General features: G+C 45.9%; 1 protein-coding gene across 1 annotated transcript in view; it reads left to right on the forward strand.

Moving 5' to 3' along the window:
* The first annotated feature begins 12,184 nt into the window (after positions 1-12,184).
* LOC101523257 (aldo-keto reductase family 1 member A1) overlaps positions 12,185-23,456 on the forward strand; it is a 31,811-nt gene continuing 20,539 nt past the window's right edge. The window contains exon 1 of the mRNA XM_004598938.4: positions 12,185-12,263. The gene's annotated coding sequence lies outside the window, so the exon portion shown is untranslated. The remainder of the gene's footprint in view (positions 12,264-23,456) is intronic.

Raw genomic sequence — 23,456 nt, forward strand, 5'->3', positions numbered from 1 at the left:
CCACAAGCAGGGAGCTGAATGGGAAGTAGAGCAGCTGGCACATGAACCAGCAGCCATACAGGATGTCAGCACTTGTAGGGGCCGGGGGAAGGGTGCTAACCAGTCGAGCCATCACGCCAGCCCTTTAGGCTCTTTAACTGGCTCCTTCCCACCTCTTCAGTTTCATCTGCCACTTCTCTCCCTGGAACTCTGCTCCTTTCCTAAAGCAAGGGTCATTCCTGTAATGTGACATCTTGTGTCATTCCATTACAACCTGGCACCCACACTTAATTTTTCTGCCTCTGCCCAGAGCCCTTTCCTAGCATCCTTTCACTTCTAGATCAACCATCATCTATCTATCCTTCCAGAATCCTGCTGGCACATCACAGCTACCATGTGTCTATGGACTGAATCAGTCAATCACATCTACACACTTTTAACTCAGAGTAGCCTGTGTGTAGGTGACATGTGCAATAAAAGGATATAAAATCAGGAAGTGAAATGGACAGGGGAAATCCACACTGCCTTATGACAAGCTGTGTGCTTCCTCCTGTGGTTCTGCCTTGCCCTTCTTAACTGCCCACACCACTCCCTCCTTCTGCCTGCTCAAACTCACACTTCTCAAAATTTTAGCCCCTGTCCAAGGATCAGTGAACTACAGCTTCCTCTCCATTACCTGACTGCAGCATTGATCCTTGCAGCCATTGATATCTGCCTGGTTGGAACTATAGCTTCCGTGCCAACACTGAACCTCCACCTGAACTGGGGCTCATGTGAGCCTTTGAGTGTGTTGGCATGTGCACTAAGACAAAGAAAGAGATGAAAGAGCCAAAAGGAGCGCAAGAGTTCTCCGTTTCAGAGTCCTGCTGTCTCTGTACAGGCCAAGTAGCAGCATCCAGCAGCTCCACAGATGAAGTGGGAGGGCAGAAGGGGTAGTTTTCCCTCCTACTGGAACATAGGTCACAACAGCCTACTGCAAACACAAATGAATAAATATTGCATGAAGTCCCTACTATGCACTTGACATTTAATTCCCATTGAACCAGGCTCTATTTCTACTTTCTTAGGAAGTATATTTTCGGGCCCAGAGCTGTAGCCTAACGGCTAAAGTTGTTACCTTGCATATGCCAGGATTCCATATGGGCTCCAGTTTCTGTCCCAGCTGTTATGCTTCCCATCCAACTCTCTGCTTGTGGCCTGGGAAAGCAGTTGAGAAAGGCTTGGAGCCTTGGGACCCTGAACCCATATAGGAGGCTCTTGGCTCCTGGCTTCACATTGGCTCAGCTATGGCCATTGTGGCTACTTAGGGAGTGAGTCAGCAGATGGAAGATCTTCCTCTTTATCCCTGCTCCTCTCTGCATATCTGACTTCCCAATAAAGATAAATAAACATTAAAAAAAGGAACTGTGTTTTCTCTGTCTCTCCTTCTCTCTCTGAATCTACCTTTCCAATAAAAAAAAAAAAAAAACCTTAAAAAAAATTGGGGTGGGGAAATAAGGCGAAATTGTGGTCAGCATTGTGGTGTAGCCAGTAAAGCCACTATCTGCAACACTGGTATTCCACACTGAGTACTGCTTCAAGTCCTTGTTTGTTCTGCTTCCAATTCAGCTCCCTGCTAATACACCTGGGAATGCAGTGGAGGTTAGCCAAACTGATTAGATCCCAGCACCCACATGAGAGACCCAGAAGCAGTTCCTGGCTCCTGGCTTCAGCCTGGTCTAGCTCTGGCTGTTGCAGCCATTTTAGGGAGTGAATCAGTAATGGGACACCTTTTTCCCTTTGTCTCTCCTTTTCTGTAAAAATAAGCTTTTCCATTAAAAACAAATATTAAAAAGTAATAGGGGGAGTGAAAGAGTTCTACCTTCTGGGTTGATATAGTAATCTCTGTGAATTTCTTAGTACAGCACTAAGTGCTATTGCTTTTATTTTGTTTTTTATTTTTTAAAGATTTATTTGTTTAGATTTATTTATGCTATTGGAAAAGCAGATGTACAGAGAGGAGGAGAAACAAAGAAGAAGATATTCCATCCATTGATTCACTCCCCAAGAGGCCTCAATGGCCGGTGCTTTCCCAGGATACAAGCAGGGAGCTGGATGGGAAGTGGAGCTGCTGGGATTAGAACCGATGCCCATGTGGGATCCCAGCGCGTTCAAGGTGAGGACCTTAACCATTACATTATCACACCAGGCCCTTTTTTAAGATTTATTTATTTTTATTGGAAAGGCAGATATACAGAGAAGAGGAGACACAGAGAGAAAGATCTTCCATCAAATGATTCACTCCTCAAGTGAGCCGCAAAGGCTGGAGTTGAGCCAATCTGAAGCCAGGAGCCAGGAGCTCCTCCAGGTCGCCCACACTGGTGCAGTGTCCCAAGGCTTTGGGCCATCCTCAACTGCTTTCCCAGGCCACAAGCAGGGAGCTATATGGGAAGCGGAGCTGCCGGGATTAGAACTGGCTCCCATATGGGATCCCGGCATGTTCAAGGCGAGGACTTTAGCTGCTAAGCCATGGCGCTGGGGCCCAGTGCTATTGCTCTTTTGTAGTTAAGGCATGTTTCTGAAGTCTGTGTCTCCCCTTGAGGGGGGCCCTGGTCCTATGAGTCAGACCAGATAATGTACACACTCACACAGTCCTAGTCTCTGCACAGGGAGATACAAGACAACAGAAGCAGGTTCACAGGCAATGACAATAGGGGAAGGAGAAGACTGTAGCTCACATCCCTAAGAATGAGTTGGCTGAGCGCACCAGGGGGCCTGCCTTCCTGGCCTTTGTGGTGGCCTTTGAAGTATTGCTCAGAATATATGTCAGGTTTTGTCAAGTTGGTACTATCCTTTCACTATTAGGGTAAACTAGAGCATTGACTTAATAGCTGAATTCTGGGCCAGAGTTTAAAAAAAACTCTACCTGTTAGAGACAGTCATGGATTGATAGGAACTCAAGCTGCCCTTAAATGTGTTGCTGCCTCCCTGCAATGTCACTGGGAGGTTAGCTAATGAAATCAAGATACTGTTCAAGGTGTCCCCCAACAGCCATGCAGAGTTTCTGGCATATCATAAAACCTATTGTAAATATGAGTTGCATGAATGACACACACAACTAATAAATGAAAAAACATTTAGCCACTGGCTCCTGGGGTGAGATGAACTTTAAAGTTGTCCTCCTGGGGCTGGCACAATGACTCAGTGGCTGATCCTCACCATGCACACACCAGGATCCCGTATAGGCTCCGGTTCATGTTCTGACTGCTCCACTTCCCATCCAGCTCCCTGTGTCCTGGGAGAGTAGTCGAGGACAGCCCAAAGCCTTGGGACCCATGTAGGAGACCCAGAGGAGGCTCCTGGCTCCTGGCTTTGGATCAGCTCAACTCCGGCCATTGCAGCCACTTGGGGAGTGAATCAGTGCATGAAAGTTCTTCCTCTGTCTCTCCTCTTCTGTGCATATCTGACTTTTCAATAAAAAAAAAGTGTTAGGAATAGATTAAAATAAATGACCCTTAAAAAAAAGTTGTCCTCGGGGCTCGGCAGCATGGCCTAGTGGCTAAGGTCCTCACCTTGATCCCATATGACCGCTGGTTCTAATCCCGGCACCTCCACTTCCTCTCTATCTCTCCTCCTCTCAGTATATCTGACTTTGTAATAAAAATAAAATAAATCTTTAAAAAAAAAAAAAGTTGTCCTCTCTTTCCAGGAGTACTGACTGAATACTGATGAGAGATCTGGACCCCAAGGATTGAAAAGGTCCTTTAGGGGCCCATCCAGAGGGTATCTGGAGTTCCCTTCACCTGCCTCAGTTGGCTTTCATCCAAGTGCACAGGCCTAACTCCTGTCTCTTCCGGCTACAGCCTCTGGAGAGGCCTCCTTATCACCCTGCTTTGCCTACACATCCTCTGGGGATTTGAGCTCTGTTCTTTGTTGTCCCTCAGATAGTCTAACCTTGTGTAAGCAAGACATGCCAACAAATGAAACTCTAGAATAGCCCCTCGGCCGACTCAGAGACTTGGTAGAGGCATTCCTTTATCATCCTAACCTGACCATATTTCGGGCCTGCCATGGTGGCTTAATGGCTAATTCCTCACCTTGTGCATGCCAGGATTCCATGTGGGTGCTGGTTTGTGTCCTGGCTGCTCCACTTCCCATCTAGTTCCCTGCTTGTGGACTGGGAACCAGTAGAGGATGACCCAAGGAACTCCGCACCCTCATGTGAACCCCAGAGGGGGCTCCTGGCTCCTGGCTTTGGATCTGATCAACTCCAGCTGTGGTGGCCACTTGGGGAGTGAACCAGTAGATGGAAGATATTTTTTTAAAGATTTATTTATTTGTATTGCAAAGTCAGATATATATATATATATAATATATATATTATAATATATACTATATATTATATATATTATAATTATATTAATATATATTATAATTATATATTATAATATATAATATATAATATATAATATATAATATATATGATATATGATATATTATATTTTTTATATATATATATATATATATATAAAGAGGAGGAGAGACAGAGAGGAAGATCTTCTGTCCAGTGATTCACTCCCCAAGTGCCCCTAACAGCCGGTGCTGTGCCAATCAGAAGCCAGGAGACAGGAACTTCTTCCGGGTCCCCCACATGGGTGCAGAGTCCCAAAGCTTTCGGCCTTCCTCAACTGCTTTCTCAGGTCACAAGCAGGGAGCTGGATTTGAAGCAGGGCTGCCGGGATTAGAACCGGAGTCCATATGGGATTCCGGCACATTCAAGGTGAGGACTTTAGCTGCTAGGCCACGCCGCCGGGCCCCAGTGGAAGATATTTCTGTCTCTCTCTTCCTTCTCTCTGTAAATCTGCCTTTCCAATAAAAAAAATAAATTAAAAAATTTATAAACAAATAACTTACCATATTCCTCTTAGCCCCTGGAAACCTCTGCTAGATACTGAAATGCTCAGCGACAGTACAGAAAGCCTGTTCTGCCACCTTGCCTCCATCCTCTAACCCGGGTCTTCAGGAAGGGGCACGCCCTCCTCCTTCCTAAGCAGCACTCTCACATTCTTGCTCTGCATTGCTTTAACCTCTCACGCCACTCAACTCAACTCTGTGCACCTGCCTCTCAGTTGGCCTCGCCTGTTCTGATTATCCCTTGCCACCATGAATCTTGAAGCCAGAGGTCAAGGTTGGTCGCTTTTGTATCTATTTTTGTAGTCAGTAGGAACTAGGGCTTAGTCAGTGATAGTCAAATGCATGATTGTTTCTGTTATTCTCTCTCCCTCTCACATTTCAGGTCTCTTCCACTGGACCTTTCCCCTTATGTGGTCATATTCAAATTTCCCACACAGTGGAAAAACTAAATTCAGGTCAGTTGGCCAAGAATTAACTATTTCATCAGACCAGCTCTTCACAGTATCATCAATGACCCTCACAGAAGCCAAATCTAAAGGTCTGCTGTGGATATTAAAAAGCATGGATATAATGAGAATGGCTTGCAGGGGCTTCTTGAAATGGTAGCTGCTCCTATTTCCCTTCATATTTTACTGACTTCCCATTCTTATTTTCTATATATGTGTGTAGAAAATACACACACACATATATAGATCCAGAGAGAGAGGCTGCTATGTTCCTGTTCACATCCTGTATGAACACAATGATCCTCAGCTGGAGCTGGAGCCAGGAACAAGGAACCCAATCCAGGACTCCCATGTGGGCAGCAGGAACTCAATGACTGGAGTCATCAATGCTGCCTCCCAGGATCTGCATCAGCAGCAGGCTGGAATCCAGAGCTGGATCTGGGCCTTAAACCCAGCCACTCAAAGGTGGAAAGCAGGCATCTTTTTTTTTTTTTTTTTTTTTTGATTTATTTATTTTTATGGGAAAGGAGGAGAAACAGAGAGTAAGATCTTCCGTCCGATGATTCACTCCCCAAGTGAGCCACAACGGCTGGTGCTACACCGATCCGAAGCCGGGAACCAGGAACTTCTTCCAGGTCTCCCAAGCGGGTGCAGTGTCCCAAAGCTTTGGGCTGTCCTCAACTGCTTTCCCAGGCCACAGGCAGAGAGCTGGATGGGAAGTGGAGCTGCCGGGATTAGAACTGGCGCCCATACGGGATCCCAGGCGCGTTCAAGGCTAGGACTTTAGCCACTAGGCCATGCCGCCGGGCCCGAGAAAGCAGGCATCTTTACCAGGAGGCTAAATGTGGTCCCCCTGTTCTTTTTATTTTAATTTTTAAAATATTTATTTATTTATTTATTTATTTATTTATTTATTTATTTATTTATTCATTTATTTATTTATTATCTTTGCCTTTTTGCCACCTTAAATTTATTATTATCATCATTGTATGACACATTTCCACAGGCCCTGGGATTTTTCTTACCCCCCTCCAGGTTCCCTCCCCCTACTGAGTTTCCCTATATTATTACTATAATATAGTTCAAGATTTATTTATTTTTATTGGAAAGGCAGATTTACAGAGAGAAGAAGAAACAGAAAGATTTCCCATTCACTGGTTCACTCCCCAGGTGGCCACAAAAGCCAGAGTTGAGCCAATCCAAAGTCAAGAACCAGGAGCCACTTCTGGGTCTCCAGTGCCAGTGCAGGGTCCCAAGGCTTTGAGCCATCCTCTACTGCTTTTCCTGTAGGTCATCAGCAGGGAGCTGAGTGGGAACTGGAGCAGCCAGGATACAAACTGGTGCCCACATGGGATCCAGTGCCTGCAGGGGGAGGATTAACCAACTGAGCCATTGTGCCAGGCCCTGGTTCTTTTTAAATCATTGGTGCTCTCTCTCCTCTTTTTTCTTATTCTTGTAAAGGTAATACCATTTTCATTTTTTTAAATTATGATTTTATGATTCAGTTCAATAGGCCCTGGGATTTCCCTTCCTCCCTCTGTACTGAGTTCCCTACATTATTACTATAGTATAGTTCTTCATAAACAGTCATATGTTCATTATTGCGGGCATGGACAATAGCAGAGAGTTCAACATTCTATTGTCAAGATATAGTTAACAGGGCCCGGCGGCGTGGTCTAGCGGCTAAAGTCCTCGCCTTGAAAGCCCCGGGATCCCATATGGGCGCCGGTTCTAATCCCGGCAGCTCCACTTCCCATCCAGCTCCCTGCTTGTGGCCTGGGAAAGCAGTTGAGGACGACCCAATGCATTGGGACACTGCACCCACGTGGGAGACCCGGAAGAGGTTCCAGGTTCCCGGCATCGGATCAGCGCGCATCGGCCCATTGCGGCTCACTTGGGGAGTGAATCATCGGATGGAAGATCTTCCTCTCTGTCTCTCCTCCTCTGTGTATATCTGGCTGTAATAAAATGAATAAATCTTTAAAAAAAAAAAAGAAAAAAGATATAGTTAACAGTTTCATTGGGAGTCCATCTTTGTTCTGGAAGTGGTGATGCATACTGCATTGTACCCTCATATCTGGATATGATAATCTCCAGGTAATACAGTTTTATCTCAGCCAGTTTCCACAGTAAAGCAGAATTCAGGGCAAGACTTACATGCAAAGGCAGTCTCAGAGAGAAAAAAAAAGGAAATACACCAAGAAGAGGGAAAGAAAGCAAAAAGTGTATGCCCTAGAGTTTTCGTAGGACCCAGTCACTTGCTTGGTTATGGGACTGTGAGGCTGCATGAAACCATTGTGTGGTATCCAGGAAGCATTTATCTGGAGGAGGAAAGGTAAACTCTCAGTTCTTTCCTTCTACTCTCTCTCCTTAGCCAATTTCCTTATACCTGGTGAGATATTAACTCCTCAGCACTCAGGTTGTATTACCTGGCTCCTTAAATCAACCTAGAAGATTGATATCAACTCCCACAGCAAGTGCGTCACCCAATGCTGCAAGTGATAAAAATGACAAGATTGTCACTGTGTGTGACATACCTGTGAAACATTCTATGGATAAGTCATGCCTGCATGCCAAAGCTGCTGCTTTCTCTGTCCTAACAGGTGCAATAGAGAAGGGCACGGGAAATGGGCAGACACTTCACAAAGGAACAAACCCAAATGGCAAATAAACATATGAAAAAATGCTCAAGTTCCCTGGCAATAAGGGAAATCCAGGTCTTTATAACTTTTTAACTGAGGTATAATATGATATGGAAAAATGTTCCTATCATGTATAATGAGGTAACTTTTCACAAACTTAACATATTCTTGTTTTTATCACAAAGTCAGAGGTACAGAGAGAAGAGACAGAGAGGAAGATCTCTGTCCGATGATTCACTCACCGAGTGACTGCAATGGCTGGAGCTGCATCAATCCGAAGTCAGGAGCCAGGAGCCTCTTCTGGGTCTCCCATGCAGGTGCAGGGTCCCATGGTTTTGGGCTGTCCTCAACTGCTTTCCCAGGCTACAGGCAGGGAGCTGGATGGGAAACACAGCTGCCAAGATTAGAACCAGAGCCCATATGGGATTCCAGAGCATGCAAGGTGAGGACTTTAGCCATTAGGCCACCACGCCAGGCCCTTAACATATTCTTGTAAATATTTTTACTAATTAGAAAAAAAAAAGACTTATGTTTGTATCTGAAAGTTACAGTGGGAGACAGAGAGCTTCCAACTTCCGCTTTACTCCCTAAATGGTCACAATAGCCAAGGCCTAGTCTGCTCAAAGCTAGGAGATGAGAATTCCTTTCTGGTCTAGCATCTAGAAAGCACAGGACCATCTACCTGAACCACCATCTGCTGCCTCTCAGGATGCACTAGCAAGACGCTGAATTGGAAGCAGAGTAGCCAGGACTCAACCAACACTCCACTGTGGGATGTTGATGCACTGAACAGTGGCTTAAATCTCTATGCTACAGGGCCAACTAAATTGAGTCCAAAAATAAAAATAAATAAATAAATAAATAAATCTCTGTGCTACAATCTTTGTGCCATTTAAAAATGTATTCATGGGGCCCGGTGGCATGGCCTAGCGGCTAAAGTCCTCGCCTTGAAAGCCCCGGGATCCCATATGGGCGCCGGTTCTAATCCCAGCAGCTCCACTTCCCATCCAGCTCCCTGCTTGTGGCCTGGGAAAGCAGTTGAGGAAGGCCCAATGCATTGGGACACTGTACCTGCGTGGGAGACCCGGAAGAGGTTCCAGGTTCCCGGCTTCGGATCAGTGCGCATCGGCCCGTTGTGGCTCACTTGGGGAGTGAATCATCGGACAGAAGATCTTCCTCTCTGTCTCTCCTCCTCTCTGTATATCTGGCTGTAATAAAATGAATAAATCTTTAAAAAAAAATGTATTCATGGGCCACCTTAAATGCACCAGAATCCCATATGGGTGCTGGTTCCAATCCTGGCTGCTCCACTTCCCTTCCAGCTCCCTGCCTGTGGCCTGAGAAAGCAGTCGAGGACAGCCCAAAGCCTTGGGTTGCTGCACCCACGGGGGAGACCTGGAGAAAGTTCCTGGCTCCTGGCTTCAGATCGGCGCAGCACTGGCCATTGCAGTCACTTGGGGAGTGAATCAATGTATGGAAGATCTTCCTCTCTGTCTCTCCTCCTCTGTATATATCTGAATTTGCAATAAAAAAAAATCTTTTTAAAAAATGTATTCATTTCTGTCTCTCCCTCTACCTCTCTCTTTCTCTGTCTAGCTCTCTCTCTCTCTCTCTCTCTCACTCTCCTTCTTATTATTTATTTGACAGAAAGTCAGACCGAGACCCTATCTGGCAGTTTATATCCCATTCTGGCACCAATTTGACACCTGGTTGCTCCACTTTTGTTCCATTCAGCTCCCTGCTGATGTACTTGAGAAAACAGTGGAAGAGAGTCCAAAAGCCCTGCATGGGCTTGGAGAGCAGAAGGAATCTCCTGACTCCAGTCTGACCCACCCATGACCTTTGCAGCTATTTGGGAAGTGAACCAGCATATGAATAATTTCCCTTGTCTCCCTTTCTCTCTTTCAAATAAATGAATCTTAAGAGAGAGACAAAGAGAGAAGTGGAGTAGCTAAAACTTGAATTAGCACTCTAGTATAGGATGTGGGCATGCCAAGTGTTTGATTAACTTGTTGTGGCACAGCTCACCTCCAAAAATAAGCAAATATATTATATTTAAAAATAGGCTCTAAATACATTCAACTCTATGAATGAGCTTTGGCATAGCAGTTAAGTTACCACTTGGGCCATATTCATGTCCATAAGTCTCTGAGTTTGAATCCTGGCTCCCACTTATGATTCAGCTTCCTGTTAATGTGCATCCTGAGAGGCAGCAGGTGATAGTTTAAGTATTTGGGTGGCTGCCACACACACGGAAGATCCACATGAAGTTCTAAACTGCTTGTTTTATCTTGGGTTAGCCCTGGCTGTTGTGTGCATTTAGAGAGTGAACCAGCAGATGTAAGATCTCTGTCATTCTGCATTTCATATAGATACACACATCAAGGTACCAGAACAATCAGACCTCCACTATCACCTGCTTAAGGGATACACAAGTTTTGGGGTGGGTGTTGTGATATACCATGTTGGGATGCTGCTTGGGACACATACATCCCATGTTGGCATTCATGTGCTCCAGGTGTGTTTCCTCTTTGATCCAACTTCCTGTTAACGCATCCAGGAAGGTAGCAGATGATGGCTCAGGTACCGGAACCCTGGCCACTTGCAGGGAAGACCTAGATTGAATGCTAGGGACCAGAGTTCGGCCTGGTATAGTTCTGGCTCTTACAGGCATTTGGAAAGAAAACCAGTGGATGGAAAACCTTTCTCTATCTGTATGTCTCACTCTGTGTCCTTGCACTTTAAATAAATTTAAAAAAAAAAAAGATATTGGGATTATAGCAATACACCCTAGAAGCTGAACAATGGGACAGAGATGATTGTGAAAGGGACGGAGTGTTCCCTAGGACAAAAGTTTTAGAAAACAATACGTCTTCAAGATCAATATTTTTGAAAACTCTGGGAGGCACAGGGCTGTATGTTGTATATAATCCCTGTGGTAGGAACAAAGAACACAAGCCTCAGAGCTGGAGAAGAAGGGAGCTGGGTTACAGCAGTGACTCAGCAGTTCTTCAGCTACCAAGGTCACCCTCTGATTCCTGTACTCAGACATTCAGGCAGTCAGACTCAGCAGCAGAAAATGGAGTCCATCAGATCTTGCAGAAGATGGTGGAAGTAGTGAGTTTGTTAACGGTCTTTGCTGGGCTAACACGTACCTGATGGATCCTTAAAATCAGATCCTATAAGCTAGATCTGAGGGTCTTTGAGGATGGAAGATGTGACACATCAGACATTCGGTTATATAGGGGAGACATTACTTATATTGCGGAGACAATGGAGAGTTACCCTAAGGGAGGAGAACATGGCAGCGGCGACATATGAGTCCTGAGGGACCCAAAACAGAGCTAAGGGGATAACCCTGTATTTTGCCGGCCTATATCCAAGAAAGCAAATAAATGGAATACACTTCAAGGCCCAAACCGGCAGGGTCTATTTCACACCCGAGATCAATTTAATAGCCATGTTACTTTCCAACAAATTACGCATAGCTTTAGTCTGGCTGCCCCTAACTTAATCTGTACAATGGATCATGAAAACCTTTGTAATAGACTTCAGGTATGCTGCTGACATTTGTACCATCTGGAGGGTTGTTACACTGCAAAACTAAACCAAATTTTAAAAAATTGAGCTGTCTACACATATGCTTTGTATTTTTCTGTATATCCCATACTATAATTTAAAAGGTTTACGAGAAAAATATTAATAAAGAACGTTCCTCATCCAGGGTTGTTGTGAGAACACGATAAAATCAGGTTTAAGAACTCTCCCACCATACCTGGCAACCAATGCGGTACTGTGGTTCCCAGAGAGCTCAGGAACTTTCTAGAGTGTGGCGTCTGAAGACTCGCTGTCTTTGCTGTTCTGTATGTTCTGACCGAAATAGTTTGCCTTTACTAAATAACCGTGTCAATTTAGGTCACCTCTGACAAGTCTGCTCCCACCGTAAGAGGGGAACAGAAGGGCAAACTGCAAGAACTTGGAACTTAGCACCAACAGCAGAGAGGCCTGCTAGGCGAAGCCAGCGCGGTGCTCAAAGCGCCAGCCAGAGGCTATCCTCTCCGCGCCCGACACACCCCCGTGGTCGGCGGCGCTTTTTTCAGCGAATGTCCGAGCTCCCGCCAATCCGACAGCCGCGCTCAGGGGAGGGGAGTCCACCCTGCACGTGATCCCGGATGCTCGGCCCACGGACCTCCCTCCGGGCGGAGCTTCCTGCTCACCACCACACTGAGGCGGCTCGCCCCTGTGGTGAGGTTCGGGCTAGAGTCCTGGTGACGCTAGTGTGTTCTGGCTGTGTTTTGCTGAGGTGAGTCTCCTTGATTGCTGGTGCCCCTTCTCCTGCGGGAGAACTGAGGTGTGCCCGGGTCCCTCACAGCTGAGTTGAGCCTGGGTCCCTCACAGCTGAGGTGCACACACTGGTGAGTGGAGAGCGTGGTGATGGCTACCAGACTTGGCTTCTGATTTGAACCTTCTCTGTCTGTGCTCATTGTTTATGAAGTATCGGATAACTTCTCAGCTCCTCAGAGTCTCAGCTTCCATTCAATGCTGTGATGAAAATTATACATGAAAAAGCTTTGGAAGCGCCTGACTCATATTAGTGGCTCTGAAAGTTTAGTTGGCTTTTTTTTTTTTTAAAGTGTATCTGTTTAGAAGGTAGACTTACAGAAAGACACACCCAGAGACAGATCCACTTTCCATCTTTCAATTCACCTTCCAAATAGTCCCAATGGCTTGAGTTGATTTGCGTTTCCCACGTGCATTAGCAGGGAGCTGATGAACAGTGAAGCATCCGGAAATTAACTGCTGCTCATATAGGGAACAAATATTAAGTGCCTTACTTAGGCCACTGCACACTCAAAGCAAGTACTCCACCCACCCTGTATCTTCTTGCTTGGTCACCTCCATGCTCTTTTTTTTTTTTTTTTTAAGATTTGTTTATTTGTCAGGTGAAAAGAAAAGGTGTCTTCCATCCACTGGTTCACTCCCCAAAAGGCCACAATGGCTGAGGCTATGTCAGGTCGAAGTCAAGAGCCAGGAGTGTCTTCCAGATTTCCCACATGTGTGCAAGGACCCACGCAGTTAGACCAGCTTCCACTGCTTTCCCAGACTCATTAGCAGGGAGCTGGATTGGAAGTAGAGCAGCCAGGACTCGAACCCACATCCCTATGGGAAACCATCACTGCAGGCAGTGGCTTTACATGCTATGCCATAGCACTGGCCCCTCCCCAAACTGATTCTTTACTTTCTTAAAAAATAAAGGAAGGTAATGGAAGCCGTGGCTTCCTCAGATACCCCTCCAGCTGTCTTAGTGCCAGGTTTCTGTTGACAGCCTCTGTGAGTTTGTGTGAATATATATACATGTAGATAGATAAAGATGTGTGTGTGTGTGGTCACTGAGAGTAAGGGGTGCTAACAGATCTTAACCCCAGCGAGTTCCAAAGTTTACAAAGAGATGCAAACAGAAGGATGTAGTGAGGTAAACAAGGTACAAGCATGCACACATAGAACACTGCAGTGTGCACTAGCTATTAACAGGCAGATATGGCAGGAGGAAAGCAAAAGCTATAGAGACCTCGAATTAAGGATGTGGTGCTATCTGTACAAAGTATAGTAAATGAGGTCTTGAAATGAGGTGGAGAGTTAAGAAAAGCAGGAGCGAGGGTTTGAAAATGAGTCTATTCTGAGAGTAGGGGACAGCTGCCAAGGAATTTGAGCCAGGGGTTACCTGATTGCATTTGATGAATGATTCTGGGAAGAGGGGCCACACTAAAAGCAAAGAGATGCTTTTTTGTAAGGGATGAAGGTGGTGAGAGCTAGGACACTATCAGAAGAGGTAGGATTTGATGAAGATTTAGAATATATTTTATTGTTACTATATTATTATTTTCACGTATGTCAAAGAAGTATGGAAATAATTCTTGCAGTTTTAGGTATTATACTAATTTTAAATCCAACAGCATCTTTTTAATTTATTTTTACTTATTTATTTATTTTTATTTTATGCTCAGGCCAGCAGAGCCAGTATTGTGGACAGGGAGAGGGTCTGAGGATGAAGCACTGATAGGAGACCAGTGATGATAGAAGTCTCTGTGAAGTCTCTCTGTTGCCCCTTCACCTCTCCTTATATAGTCTTCCCCCCCACATCCTCATTTAGCAGGATATTGGATACAGATGAGTCCTATTAGTCTAGGTGTTTTTAACCACAAGCCCAGTTTCTGTTCCTGCCCAGCTCAACCAGTGTTAATCAACTCCTTAGCCCACAACAGGTCCTCCTTTTTTGTTTTAAAGCAGGCTTGAATGTGCCTGTCTTAGGTTGTGGACTCTCAGGTTATCAGCCTTTCCCGTCATCGGGAATCTCCGTAGCATGAGGCAGGTCCTGTCTTCGTTGGTCAGTGCCTGGTCCATCTTACCCGTCACTGGCTGCCATTCAAAGTGTTGCCTGCTGCAGCTGCACAAACCATACTTGGGGAGGCTGGTAACCCTGTTCCATGGCTAGGAGTATCTTTAGCTCGGTAGCAATGAGCAGACAGCAGTTCCCGGGTTTGGGAAACATTTTGCACTTGCTCATGTGTTACATACATAAAGACATATGATGGGGAACAAGAGGCCCTGACCACATCCCACAGCATTTGCTGTTCTGCCAACAGATCAACCCGCTGTTACAACATAAGCATGCCCACCCGCACGTGTTCATCTATACAGTTCTGTTGTTCCATAGCTCACGCAGTCAGTTCTGCAAGCTTGTTCATGGTCTCAGCGGTAGCTGTAGGGTGTCCTAGGGTCACTGCTGCTGCGGTGCTGGCTGCCAACACCGGGGCAACGCTGGCTATGATGGTTGATGTTATGCTAAAGTCTCTTTTACGCCTTACCAGACCAACAGAGGTCTCTCCGTTAGCTCCGACAGGTATAGGCAGGATTCCGGGCAGCTGCATGACAACAGCGGTATCACCGTTGCCATTCCAACATGCTGTTAGGGTGCAATTGAACTCAATGTCATTCACTTCAGAGGTGTTTCTTGTCCCGTCAATCTTCCGACTCAAATGCCATCACCATGGCCAGTACCCGAGCTTTGACAAGACTCAGCAGTAGGAGCTTGCCAGACAAGCCTCTCAGGAATCCACTGTGGGCCATTTTCGTTTTCTGGGAAAACACAAACCGATCCTCACCCCCAGATGAGGACAGGATCTGGGCCTTGCCAATGACCAATCAAGTGATCCTTCCACATCATGTAACCCTTCTGCTTCTGAGACGGATTCCAGTGACGATCTGCAGCAGACTGTCCTTCAGCATCCAATGTTAGAAAATTTAAGATAAATAATGCAAGGTTTGAATGATCTCGGGGAGTGCTGTACTCCCCTTTTTTGTTTCAATAAGGTAATTCTTAATAGGTACGGTTGGCGCATTCCACAATACCTTGTCCTTGAGGAGTATAAGGAATGCCTGTAATTAGTTGTATATGGTGGGAGGCGACAAAATCACAAAACTTACTGCTGGTATAGCAGGTGCCATTATCAGTTTTAATAACTTTGGGAGTTCCCAAGATGGAAAAACATGCATAACAATGGGCTAAAGCATGCCTGACTTGTTCCCCTGCTTGAGGAGTAGCTAGAATAAATCTAGAATAAGTATCGACAGTAACATGTACATACTTTAGTGTCCCAAACTCTGGGATGTGTGTCACGTTCATTTGTGAATAATCTAAGTATAATTCAATCAGCCTGATTAACTGTCTCCACAAAACAGGAGATTAATCTGTTGGCATTCTTGAGGCCTCTTGAGAATACCAAGGGAAACCTTAGAATTTGAAATTTTTTGAATTCTTGGATGCCTTTTTAAAGATGGCTAAAAACATCTGGGCTATGGAAATTTTGGTGGGTTTAATACAATTCTGAAAAAGTTGAAATTCCAAATAATTAAACGGAAAAACAAGTTGTATTTTTTCTGGGGATATAGCTAGCCCTGCCTCAACTGAAGGGAGAGACGCTGAAGTTGCTCCTGTAAATCTTTCACCACTACACCCAGATTTAATGGAGCCAATGGCACAGGCAGTGCAGAGGGCTCTGTGCCTGGCCAAAAGCGATTTTTGTTTGTCACACGCTCTATAGGCACATGCTCTTCGGGTGGAGGATCCTCAGCAAACTCACTTCTATCCTCTTCCTTTCCTCCTCCTCAGAAGAGGACCATGAATCTGCTTCGCACAGTGGTTCCTTTTCCTTTTTTACCCTGGTTTGTCTTCTTACTCTGGTTTGGAGTTCCTTCTGTCTTCTTACTCTGGTTTGCGGCTCCTTCTTTCTTGCCCTGGTTTGGGGTTCCTTCTGTCTACTTACTCTGGTTTGTAGCTCCCTCCCCCTTCTTACAGATAACTTTTCCTTTTTTTTTTTTTTTAAGGATTTATTTATTTTATTACAAAGTCAGATATACAGAGAGGAGGAGAGACAGAGAGGAAGGTCTTCCGTCCGATGATTCACTCCCCAAGTGAGCGCAGCAGCCGGTGCTGTGCCAATCTGAAGCCAGGAACCAGGAACCTCTTCAGAGTCTCCCACACGGGTGCAGGGTCCCAAAGCTTTGGGCCGTCCTCGACTGCTTTCCCTGGCCACAAGCAGGGAGCTGGATGGGAAGTGGAGCTGCTGGGATTAGAACCGATGCCCATATGGGATCCCGGCGCGTTCAAGGCGAGGACTTTAACCACTAGGCCACGCTGCCGGGCCCTTTCAGATAATTTTTCAAGGAAGGGTTGCATCACCGCTTGAGGGGATGACAAAACATTATTTACCAAGCACCAGAGGAAAAAGGTGGCTACAAGGAGAGCAAACCATGGGAATACATCGCAGACAGTTTCAACGAACTTCTGCTACTGCGCCGGACCCTACCTATTTTTTTTAAGGTTTTTTTTGTTTGTTTTTTGTTTTTTTGTGGAAACACAGATTAGATTTACAGAGAGAAAGAGAGACAGAGAGAAAGATCTCCACTTGTTGGTTCACTTGCCTAATGGATGCAACGGCCAGAACTAAGCTGATCAGAAACCAAGAGCTAGGAGCTTCTTGCAGGTCTGCCACATGGATGCAGAGCCCCAAGTCATTGGGCCATCCTTTACAGCTTTCCCAGGCCATAAGCCAGGAGCTAGGTGGGAAGTGGAGTAGCTGAGACACAAACCGCCACCCATTTGTGATGTTGGCCCTTGAAGACGAAGGATTAACCAGTTGAGCCAACACACTTATATCTGGCTTTTTCTAGTTTGGAGTCAGGATATTCCTAGGGGTGGCATACTTACACGAAAATTGAGGAGTGGGGAACATACCAGCTTTAATTGGCTCACCCCCCAAAAGGCCACAATGACCAGAGCTGAGCCCATCTGAAGCCAGGGGCCAAGAGTCTCCTCTGAGCTCCCACACAGGTGCAGATCCCAAGGCTTTGGATCATCTTCCACTACCTTCCCTGGCAACAAGTAGGAGCTGGATGGGAAAGGGAGCAGCAGGACACAAATCACCTCCTACATGAGAACCTGGTACTTATAGGTGGAAGATCAGCCAAGTGAGCCATTGCACTGGCCCTGTACCAGCTTTTCATAGGCATTTCCACCATGATAGGTCTTTGCCCATGAAGGCAAGGTAATTGGAAGGAAATGCAGAGTGGGGATCAGGACAGGCTAGACTTGTCTTCTGGAATGTGGTGCTATGAGCTCCTGCTTGGAAATTCTGTATTTCTATGCCGAGGGCATAGGGTTCAAACTTGTGTTCTTGCTCCCTTCATGTTCCATTGGCCAGACCTTTTATTTGTTTGTTTATTATTGTTATTATTATTATTATAGATTTACTTATTTGAAAGGCATAGTTACAGAGAGGGTGAATCATCTACTGGTTCATTCCCCAAATGGCCACAATGGCCCAGGTTGGCCCAGGTTGAAACCATGAGCCTGGAATTTCATATGGATCTCCTACAATGGTAGCAGGGGCCCAAGTAATTGGGCCATCTTCTGATGCTTTCTTGGAGCTAGATAAGCAGTGGGGCAGCTGGGACTAAAGCCTTTGCTCCAGTGGGATGTGTGCAGTGCAATGCTGGCCACCAGGCTTGGCTTTTGTTTGAACTCTTACCGCAGCTATCATTTCACAGCCCTCTGTTGCATTCTGCGAAATCAGGGAAAGTCCAACAGGTTATTGTGTGGGCCACAAGTCCTGGAAACCAGCCACAGATCCTCTTGGCAATAGGCTGCCAGCTTGTGCCTGTGAAGTCCAGATGTGCTTGCTTAATCCCTGGGCAGTTTGGTTACAAAGAGTGTTGCCCTCAGCTGTCTGTGGTTAAACGGTCAGATTTAAATAGGTTTTGTTTTAGCAGAAAAGAATGGTTTCTGTAAGTAATCTATAGAATTCTTCCTTTGTCAGAACAGGAAAGGTAAGTTTAGTGTGTTCATTATATTTACAATTTATCTTGTTACTTATTTTATCATATGCCCTTTAAAGAGGTGGAACAAAGGTTAGGATACTTTGGCAATGAACTCAGCCCTACGAGAGTGATAATTATGACACTGATAAGATCAAAGAAAGAGGTTTTTCTGTCTCCTTGACACTTGAGATAAACATTCTCCTGTGTCTTTTATTTGAATAAATCTTATTCCTTCACTCTGCAGAAAGAGAGAGAGGGAGAGGGAGAGGGAGAGAGAGAGATACAAAAAGAAAGATCTGTTGATTTACTTCCCAAGTGGCTGTTACGACTGTTTGGCTGGACTAGGTCAGGAGTCAGGTGCAGGGTCCATCTTCTGCTGCTTTCCTAGCCACATTAGCAGGGAGCTGGATTGGAAGTACAACAACTGGGACTCACACTGGCACCCTATTGGATATTGATGTTGCAAGGCAGTGGCTTAATGTGCTACACTACAACCTCAGCACCATGTTCTCTGCTCTCCCCTCCAAAAAGCCATCTTTTTTTTTTTTTTTTTAAAGATTTATTCAGTTTACTACAAAGTCAGATATACAGAGAGGAGGAGAGACAGAGAGGAAGGTCTTCCGTCCGATGATTCACTCCCCAAGTGAGCCGCAATGGCTGGTGCGCGCTGATCCGAAGCCGGGAACCTAGAACCTCCTCCGGGTCTCCCACACGGGTGCAGGGTCCCAATGCATTGGGCCGACCTCGACTGCTTTCCCAGGCCACAAGCAGGGAGGTGGATGGGAAGTGGAGCTGCCGGGATTAGAACCTGCGCCCATATGGGATCCCAGGGCGTTCAAGGCAAGGACTTTAGCCACTAGGCCACGCCGCCGGGCCCCAAAAAGCCATCTTAACGGGTTATTTTTCTTTTTTAACAGTTACACTAAGATTTTATAACTTAATAACAATATAGAAGGTGGAGATTAGAACTGGACCACTTGGGGCCTGGTGTAATGGCTCAGTGACTAAATCCTCACCTTGTATGTAACAGTATCCAGTATGAGTTCCAGTTCATGACCCAGCTGCTCCACTTGCCTTCTAGCTCCAAGCTTGTGGACTGGGAAGGCAGCAAAGGATAACCCAAAACTTTGGACCCCTGCACTCACATGGGAGACATGGAAGAAGCCCCTGGCTCATGGCTTTGGATTGGCTCAGCTCTGGCTGTTATGGCCACTTGGGGAATGAACAGTGGATGGAAGATCTTTCTCCTCGTATCTCCTTCTCTCTGTAAATCTCCCTTTTCAATGAAAATTAAGTAAATCTTTTTTAAAAATTTTTTTATTTATTTTTTAATTGGAAAGTTAGGTTTAGCATAAGGCCTGGAATATTCAGCATTTTTGTTTGTGGGCCATTTGCCCATTTGCTTTTATTTATCTATTTATTATTCCTTAGAAGGCAGAGAGCAGAGAGACACGGTTAGACAGACAGATTCTGTCCCATGGTTCATGGGTCAGGCCAAAGCTAGGAGCCTGGAACTCTGTCTCAGTCTCCAACGTGGGTGGCAGGGGTCCAAGCACTTAAGCCGTCATTTACTGCCTTTCTAGCAGGTGTCAGAAGGAAGCTGTTTGGAAGCAGAGTAACTAGAATTTGAACTGGCCGTCTGGAATGTGATGTGGATATCTAGGCTGCAGCTTAATCCACTTCATCACAATACCCATCCCTTCATTCTTAGTTATATGAGAGACACAAACACACAGAGTGAGAGAGCTGCCATCCACTATCTATATTCCCATGCTTGCAATGGCCAGGGCCAGATGGGACCAAAGATGGGAGCTAGAAACCCAATCTAGGTCTCCCACATGGGTGGCAAAAAACAAATAATAGAACAATCCTTGATGTTTGCCAGGATATACATTGGGAGAAAGCTGAAATCAGCCCCAGCTATAGGCAACTGCTTGGGTTGCCTTGTAACTAGGCAAGTGTTACACTGCTGGCAGAAAAACAACCAATAGGTAGTAGGCATTCTGGGCCTGGATAATGCCTAATTTGTGTTAACTATACCAGTATGCCAGCATAGTTGTCTATTCTGTTCTGTTGTATTCTATTCTATTCTATTCTATTCTATTCTATTCTATTCTATTCTATTCTGTCTGTTTTAAGATATGTGAGAAAGGCAGGTGATGCTGGGCCAGGATATGCCATCCTGGCCCCCAGACACACTATGCTGCTGTGCAGGTGAAGGGAATGGGTGGGGAGAGACCACAGATTACCCAGGGAAGGGAGTCTGGGGACATGCTGGAGTGGGGCCACCAAGGGCATGTTTGACAGTTGAGAAGTGACTTCTGGAAACTTTCATGGACCAGACCACTGTACTCACAAGAAGGTGAGGGAGTTGAAATGATTTAGAGGGGGAAACTGAAAGGCATTCTGCATCAAGTCAAGGTACCTGCTCACGTGGGAGATTTGGGCTGGGCTGAGTGGTATCACCTGCTTCTTGCCATCTCACATGATAACTGGGTCTGAGGGGCATGCCTGGTTGGGCTAGGCCACAGTACCTACCCATGGGCATAGGAGCAGAGGGTAGGGCATGTCAGGCTGGACCACAGCACCCACCGGATCTGGAGGTAGACTCTGTAGGGATTTGTGGGTTTGCCTTTGTGGGACTGCAGCACCCACAGGTTTATGCAAGAGATGGGGGTGGTGATGAGCCAAGACAGGCTGGACTAAGGAACTCACCTCACATGGGAGCCAGGGCTAAGAGGAGGTCAGGCTGGGCTAGGGTGCAGCACCCACTGGCACATGGAAAGGCTGAGACTGAGTGCACACCATGCCAAACAGGGCCATAGCATCTATTGGCATGCATGAAATCTGGGATTGGAAGCAGGCCTGGAAGGGGAAATTGGGGTACTCCCCTGCCAGGCTGCAGCTCTTCTTGGGGAGCAAGAGAACTTGAGCTGGAGGCAGGCCAAGCCAGGCAAGGTTGCAACACCCGCTAGCATACACAAGAGCCAGAATGGGGTATGGGTTGTGCTGAGCAGGGTTGAACTGCAATACTCACGAGCGAGAGCTGAGACTAGGTTAGGCCATGCCTGGCTGAGTCAAACAGCTGCTAGTATGTGCAAGATTTGGATTGGGAGTGGCTTTAATAGGGTAATTTTGGGGACTCCCTGCTAGGCCACAGCTCCCACTGGTGAGCACAAGAGCTGGGGCTATAGGCAAACCAGGCTGGGCAAGGCTGCAACACCCATTTGCATGCATATAGGGGTCAGGTGCTGGATAGACTAGGGTAGGCTTTAGGGCTAGCTGATGTTCATAAGAACCAGAATGGGTACAGGATGGGCGAGGCTATAACATGCCAGCACACTCAAAGACCAGCTAGGGTAGGCCTGGTGGAGGTTATTAAGTGTTGCTCTGACCAGGTTGTAGCACCTGCTGGTATGCATGAGGACCAGGCCTGTGGTGGGCTGGGCTGGGCTAGACTGCAGCACCTTTTGGTTCTCATGATAGCTAGGGCTGGGAGTGGAACTGATCAGGTAGCTGCATTCAATAGTAAGTGAATTGGCTGGTGTGGTTGACAATCTAAATCTGTCCTTGTGCTGCCTGACACACGCAAGAGTCTGGTCTGAGGTTATCCCAGGCAAGATTTCTTGGGGTACTCCCCAACTAGGCCATTGCACTCAAAAATGGACCCAAAATCTCAATATATGTGACTGGGTCTCCTCAGTTGCTGATGCCTATACAGAGAACAGCTTGCCCAGATGCACACAAGGGACTTGACAGCAGGATCATCTAGGCTAACAGAAGATGTTAAGTGCCTTTTCAGAGGATGAAAAGCACAGCAGGTTGAACAGTTCTCTTGACCAAACTTTGAGTCTGGGTCTGTGATGCACTAAGATGGATTTGCTCCGCCAATTGAGCCTAGAAAGATTATCTCAACCCTGGTTTAATAAAGCCAGCAATATCTCAGAACTACCAAAAACACCCAAGCAATACTCTTTGAGCATTTTTCTTCATCGGGGTCTCTAAGGTGTCATCACATGACCATCTTTCTTTCCTGGATGCAGATTTAGTCTGACAGCAAAGAGTAGCCCCCTCTCTGCAAACAGAAAATAAAGAAGAAGAAAAAAAACAGAAAAATTTTCTTTGAATTTCTGCACCTTAATCGGAGGCTCACATGGGCATGCATCCCTCTCAGCTATGTAAACAAAATAAAAGGTAAAATTTTAAAGATTTTAAGGAAAGCTGAAATTAGGAGCCAGAATTGGAAATCAACTCTGGACACTCCACTATGGGACATAGGCATCTTCTCTGCTAGGCTTAAATGCCAGCCCACTATTTGGAAATTTCTAATATCAAGACTTTCCCACGGGGGAATGTTTCAATTACTTACTTCACTTGGAAATTTTCATCTATCTATAATTCATTATTCTGATTCCAGCTGCCTACAGATGTGAATCCAGAGGTGGTGGTGATGATGGCTCAGGTAGTTGGGTTCCTATGAACTCCTGTGTTGAGATCACTGTTTTGGCCCTTCCAGGGATTAGAGGGGTGTGTGTGTGTGTGTGTCTCAAATAAGAACAGTTAATGGTTTACTTCACTCATAGGAGACCATGGAGGGCTGCCGGCGTTCAGACCTTGTGGAGAAGGATTCAGTCTCTATAGTTCTGACATCCTGAGAGCATTCATTTCATCCACTGTTGTTTTCTTTTTTTTAAATTTTTTTATTACAAAGTCAGATATACAGAGAGGAGGAGAAATAGAGAGGAAGATCTTCCGTCTGATGATTCACTCCCCAAGTGGCCGCAACGGCCGGTGCTGTGCCGATCAGAAGCCAGGAGCCAGGAACTTCCTCCAGGTCTCCCACATGGGTGCAGGATCCGTCCTTGACTGCTTTCCCAGGCCACAAGCAGGGAGCTGGATGGGAAGTGGAGCTGCTGGGATTAGAACCGGCACCCATATGGGATTCTGGTGTGTTTAAGGCTAGGACTTTAGCCACTAGGCCACAGTGCCGGGGCCCATTTCATCCACTGTTTTCTGGATGTGTCCTGTATCCTGGTCTCCATTTGTGTTGATGTTGCTATTGTCTGTCATTCCCTGCTTTGAGATCTTCTTTAAAAATAGAATGCCTCTTTGGAACCAC

The sequence above is a fragment of the Ochotona princeps genome, chromosome 2 (genome assembly GCF_030435755.1).
Source record: "Ochotona princeps isolate mOchPri1 chromosome 2, mOchPri1.hap1, whole genome shotgun sequence".
Taxonomy (NCBI): domain Eukaryota; kingdom Metazoa; phylum Chordata; class Mammalia; order Lagomorpha; family Ochotonidae; genus Ochotona; species Ochotona princeps.